At 39.2% G+C, this 6,438-nt stretch overlaps 1 pseudogene across 1 annotated transcript; it reads left to right on the forward strand.

Annotated features, from left to right (window-relative positions):
- The first annotated feature begins 813 nt into the window (after positions 1-813).
- On the forward strand, positions 814-5,959 carry LOC309606933 (large ribosomal subunit protein eL6 pseudogene; annotated as a pseudogene). Its single transcript has one exon. The product of its transcript is annotated as a large ribosomal subunit protein eL6 pseudogene (transcript).
- Positions 5,960-6,438: the final 479 nt, after the last annotated feature.

The raw sequence follows: 6,438 nt of genomic DNA on the forward strand, positions 1-6,438 counted from the left end.
CAGACCCTACTGAGTATTTATTTATTCTTTCATTTACTTAGTCAACAAGTGTTGTGTAAATTTTTCTTGGTGAGTCAGGATCATCATTATACATTATTGGTAGTGTTAAACTTCAAGACAGTTTTGCCCTTAGGTGCCGTGAAGCTGTGTAGTGCAATTGGCCTCAAAAACAATGCTTTGAGAAAATTAACGCTTTTTGAGAAAAAGCTCATATGACTCAGTAAGGAAAAGAAAAACAACCCAATAGGAAAAAAAACGAACAGGTATTTCATGGAAAAGGGATAACACATGGCTCATAAACATATGAAAAGATTCTCAATTTCTTAGGGACCAGAGAAATACAAATTAAAACCACAATGAGTTACCATTGTACACCACGACTGGCTAAGCCTGACAAATCCAAGTGTTACTGAGGATGTGGAGCTCTAGAACTCTTTTATACTGCTAGTAGAAGTATAAATGTATGTAATTCTGTGGAAAACAATTTGGCATTAGCCAGCAAAGTTGAACATGCACATCCCTGCTACCCAGTGATTCCATTCCTAAGTGTGAACCCTACGAAAAATCTTACATCTGTGTAGAAGATGTATATAAGAATGTTCTGCCAGTGTAGTTTATGGGGGAAAACTGAAACAACCTAAATAGACATGTGCTGTAGAAAAGATGGATGAATTGGAGTGTACTCATACACTGGAATACCATCCAGCAGTGAAAATTAGTGCATTATAACTATTTGCATCAATATGGATGAATGTTATAAATAATGCTGAGGGAAAAAAAGGAAGTCTCAGAAGGAGACATACAAATATTCAATTTATATAAAGTTAAAAAGCTGACTTTACAGAATATATTTTGTAGGGATATATAAAACTCGATCCAACTATAAAGAAAAGAAAAAAAAAAGATTAAGAAATAATGCCTAGGTATTATCCTACGGAAGATGTGCCTCGAAAGCTGTTGAGTCACTGCAAAAAACCCTTCAGTAAGCATGTGAGAAAACTGCGTGCTAGCATCACTCCTGGGACCGTCCTGATCATCCTCACTGGGCGCCACAGAGGGAAGAGGGTCATTTTCCTGAAGCAGCTGAGCAGTGGCTTGCTACTTGTGACTGGACCTCTGTCCCTCAATCGAGTTCCTCTGTGGAGAACACACCAGAAATTTGTCATTGCCACCTCCACCAAAATTGATATCAGTGGTGTGAAAATCCCAGAACATCTCACTGACGCTTACTTCAAGAAGAAGAAGCTGCGTAAGCCCAGGCACCAGGAAGGTGAGATCTTCGACACAGAGGGAGAGAAATACAAGATTACAGAGCAGCGCAAGGTTGACCAGAAAGCTGTGGACTCACAAGTTCTGCGAAGAATCAAAGCTGTTCCTCAGCTCCAGGGCTACCTCCGCTCTGTGCTCGCTCTCACAAATGAAATTTATCCTCACAAAGTAGTGTTCTAAACTTCTCACAAGGAACCTAATTAAATAACTCGGTCCATTAAAAAAAAAAATTATCCAGAGAGTATTTACATGGGAGGAGGGTGGGTAAGGGGTATGATTATAGAAGGACACAAAAAGGGATTCAAAGACATGGTAATGTTCTGTATTACTTCAGTATCATTTCATTAAACCAATATTTCCTAAATGCCTGCTATGTGCTAGGTACTGCTATAAGCACATAGGAGTACAAGAGCCCTTTATGGAGAACATATTCTACAAGAAAAGACAAAAAAATGAATGAAAAAAATTATTAAATTATTATTGTTTTAGAAGGTGATAAGTTCTATGGAAAAAATAAGAAGGTGAGGGAGTTAAGACAGAGCAGAGTGAGCGTATGGTTTGCAGAATTAAATGAGATGAGGCTTCATTGAGGTGACGTTTGAGCCAAGATTTGAAGGGCATGAGAGAGTCAGCCACATGGCTCTCTGGGTGAGTAACATTTTAGGCAGAGGGGCTAGCCAGTGCAATGGACTTATTATGGCAATATGTCTGATGTCTTCAGGAAGACATGGGGAGGGCACTGCAGCTGAAACAGAATAAGCAATATGGTCAGAGAGGTGTCAGCAGGGCTTTATAGGGCTTTATTAGATGCTAGGTCAGAGATTGGCAAACTTCTTCTGTAAAGGACCAGATAGTAAATATTTTAAGCTTTATGGGCCATAGGGTCTCAGTTGCAAACACTCAACTCTGCTGTTGTAACATGAAAGTAGCATAGACAGTATGTAATGAGTGGACATGGTTGTTTTTGTATTCCAGTAAAACTTTACAAAAATAGATGGTGACTGGATTTGATTTATAGGCTGTGGCTTGCTAACTCCTGTGCTAGGTCTCATGGGAGGCCATTGCAGGTTTTTGAACTGAAGAGTAGCAGGCTCTGACTTAGTCATTTAAAAGAATCATTCTGGCTGTAGTGTTAAGAGTAGCTTGTAGAGAGTGCCAAGGGTGAAGCAAGGAGATCTTCTCTTGGAATAATCAGGCGAGAGGTGATAGTGGCTTGAATCTTGACGGCACAGCTGAGGTAGAGAAAAGGGGTCCGTTTCTCTGCTTTTGAAAGTAGAGTTAACTGGATTTGCTGATTGATTGGATGTGGGTGTGAGAAAAGAGTCAAGGATGACTGTAAAGTTTTCAGCCTGAGCATCATTTAAGGAGAGAAATACCCTTTGTGGTTGCACATTATTTTTTTAATTATATATTATGTTTTATAAACTTTATGTCTGGTATATTTAACAATATTTTTTTTAAAAGAGAACATGTTCCATCCAAGATCTGGTGTTTTATTTAACTAACCAGATTTTGCCTCCTTATCCTATTTCACAAACAGAAAATTCTGTTTTCCCTCCCTCCTATTGCATTTTTTTCCCCAAGCATATGAGCTGCCAGAAATAGCACAAAATGACCAGACTGACTTGGGAGAGGAAGAAGCAAAATGTCTAGAAGAAATGGAAACTTAAGATTCAAGATTCTCATGAGCATTGCAATTTTTTCACCATTCTCCTGAAAACAATCCCCTATAAGGGAACATCAGCAGCACTACAGGACAAGTAGGAAGGGAAAGAAAGCTGAAGGAGGGGTAAGCATGGGAAGAGAAAGGGAAAGAGAGAAGGAATGAAGGAAAACCCAAAGGACTGCTGGCTCTGTTGAGACGACACCAAAGCAATAGCTATAATTGATGAGAAGAATTTTTGTTAGATAAATTTCAGTTCTCCCAGCGTTTACTAAAAGGACAAGAGAGAAGCTTAGGAAGGGGAAGGAAAACAATATCCATCCCTGGGACCTGATGCTGAAGTTGCTGTAGTGTATTCAATAGTGCTTTTGACGATGGTGGCGAATGCATTTACAGTGAAGTGATGTCACTGTAGAGGCAAAGAATTGGGGTTTTTCAATATCATTCAAAAGAAGCAGATGAGAACAATGAGCTTTATAGAAGCTTAACATATTTATACAGATCTTGGAATTTTAAGAAAAGGAAACTATGGTAGGAATGAAAATGATTCTTACTCCCATGGGAATTTATAATTTAGAGGGAGAAGAAAAATACATACAAAAACAAAGAAGTGAATGAGGTGGGTGGGGATATGGGACTGCCCCGGCATGTTGTTCACATTGGAGCTTTAGTGCTCTGGTGTGGGCTGTTTCTAAATTCCAGCATCTCCTGAGGCTCCTGAGGCTGAGGGCAGAAAGAATGTTTACGAACTATTTCTGGTCTAGAGCCTCCGTCCACACTTCATAGAAGTCAACTCCATCCAACCTTAACATCTGTAACATTCTGAGAGTCAAAGCTTGCCCTGGACTGAGATTCCAGACCAGATTTAGGTCTGAGAGGAAGTAAAGGTGTCTTTCCCTGACACATCCGACACAAGGAGAGATACCAGGGTAGAAGATTCAGACTAAGCCAGAAAACGCCAGGGAACCAGAGGAGAAAGCCTCCATGGAAATGCCAGTAAGAGCCCTAATCTGGGGTGCAGGGCAAGTACAGAGAGAGCCAAGAGTTCAGAATTGGACTGATGAGAGTGAGCTCAATTAGGCGGCATCAAAAGGGAGGTGAGAGTGGGAGCCAAGAGACTGTTGAACATCTGCTAGCATTTGCAACTTGATTTTACGGATCGTGTGGGTGTGTTAGCCTGGCTTAAAAGTATCAGGGGGTGGAGTAGCCGCTTGGCCCAGACGGGAACCACATGGACCTCCAGCGATGGAGTTGAGAGTTGAGGCTGGAAAAGGACTTGTGGGACTACTCACTCCTTAGGACTGTACACCAGAAGCAGGGGAAGACATTTTAAAACAGGAAATGTGAAAAAAAAAAAAAAAGGAGGGGAAAAGAGTATTTGTTGTAATTATAGGAATATGGGTCCTGAATATGGGAGAAGTTTTGTTCCAACTTCTCCACTTACCAGGCTGTGTGACTTTGTGCAAATAATGTAAAATTCCTGAGCCTAAATTTTCTCATCTTTAAAACTGAGATTATAATACCCAACTCACAGTTATTGACATGGTTCTATATAATAATATTACATATAGATACATATGAGTTTTATATACCTATACGGACTTGCATAGTGCTTGGTATCAAATAGGTGCTCAATAATTGGTAGTTCCCTTCTTCCTCTTTTTTTTATTGTCATGTTCCTTGACAAATGATTAGATTAGTCAGTAACTGATTATTTATTGAGAAGTATTATTTGTATAAAAATTGTAATACAACTGTGGACTTCAGTTAATAATAATGTGGTAATATTAGTTCATCAGGTGTAACAAATGTATCACTAATGCAAGATGTTAATAAAAAGAGAAACTGTATGTGCAGGGAAGAGGAGGTATATGGGAACTCTTTGTACTTTCACTCAATTTTTCCGTAATCATAAAACTGCTCCAAAAAACAAAGCCTATTTAATTTTTTTTTAATGTATGAGGTACAGCAGGTGAAGATAAAAAAGTAAAAGATACGGTCTCTGCTCTCTAGAATTTTACAGTTAGTTGAAAACACAGACACACAAAAGGGAAGAGCTAGTTTATGAGGGCAAGGCATAGCTTTTTAAGAAGTTAAACCAGGGTTTCTCCACAGCAGCCCTGTTGACATTTTGGATTTATGTTGTCAGGGCTGTCTGATGCACTGTAGAGGCTTATCAACAGGTTTCCAGATTTTGCCCTATGTCCCTGCGAGGCAGAATTGCTCCTGGATGAGAATCACTTAGTTTTATAAGTTGTCCTCTTCTTTCATCCCCACCTTCCATTGATCTATCAGGAAGTCCTATATTATGTCGCTCTTGTTTACCTTGGATCTTATTTTGTACCATGAAGTATGCCCTGAGATATGCCCTCTACCACTAGAAAGCTGCTACATCAATTGAGGGCGAAATCACCCTATATGATGTCCCTGCTTCTGCACTATCTCCTTCAATTCATTTTCCTCACGGGATCTGTGGTCATTTAAAAACATAAGTCCAAAGCATATCACCCCTCCTGTTTAAGCTCTTGTGCAGGGATTCTCAACAGGCTGCACAATGGATTCACAATTGAGGCCTGAAAGTACAGTGATGCCTGTGTCCCACTCCCAAAAATGTTGATGTCATTCGGCATCAGGTTGTTTTTCTGAATTTTAGTCTTGATGTTTTATACTGCTCCATCTTTCAGTTCATTAATACTCCGTTCACTTGTGTCTAACTGGCATTAAATCCATGTTCTTAATTTTTAATTTCACTTAGAGTATCTTTCAGTTCTAGAATTTCTATTTGATTCTTCTGTATCTTTTATTTCTTGAACACATTAATCATAGATGTTAGAGATATTAGATAGGTACTTTAAAATAACTGAACCACCTGTAGGTATGTTTTAATTTTTTCTTTTTTTTTTTAATTTTGAATTTTTTTTTTATTGAGACTTTTTTATAAAGCAGTTTAAGGATCACAGCAAAATCGAAGGGGAGGTGCAGAGATTTTCCATATATGCCCTGCCCCACCCAACATTCACAGCCATCTCATCATCAACATCCCCCACCAGAACGGTACGCTCATTACAGTTGATGAACGTACATTGACACGTCATAATCACCCAAAGTCCATAGTTGACATTACTGTTCACTCTTGGTGTTGTACATTTAATGGGTTTGGACAAATGTGGGCTACATATTGTATGGCTCCAAGTATATATGCCATTCTGGAAAAGGCAAAACTATGGAGACAGTAAAAAGATCAGCGGCTGACAGGGGTTTCAGGGGAGAGAGGGAGGGATGAATAGGCAGAGCACAGAGGATTTTTAGGGCAGTGAAAATACTCAGTATGTTTTTATTTTCTTTTGATTTTTAATAATTTGCTTTTCTTTATTAAGTGCCAGACATTCTGTATTAAAAATTATAGTCTCTGGATTGTGTCATCTTCCTCCAAAGAGGGTTAACATATCTTCTGCCCAACATATGCAGAGCCAGACGATCAGAGCAATCCTGTCAAGGGCTGGTTT

This window comes from Balaenoptera borealis, assembly GCF_965194805.1.
Source record: "Balaenoptera borealis genome assembly, chromosome: 1".
Taxonomy (NCBI): domain Eukaryota; kingdom Metazoa; phylum Chordata; class Mammalia; order Artiodactyla; family Balaenopteridae; genus Balaenoptera; species Balaenoptera borealis.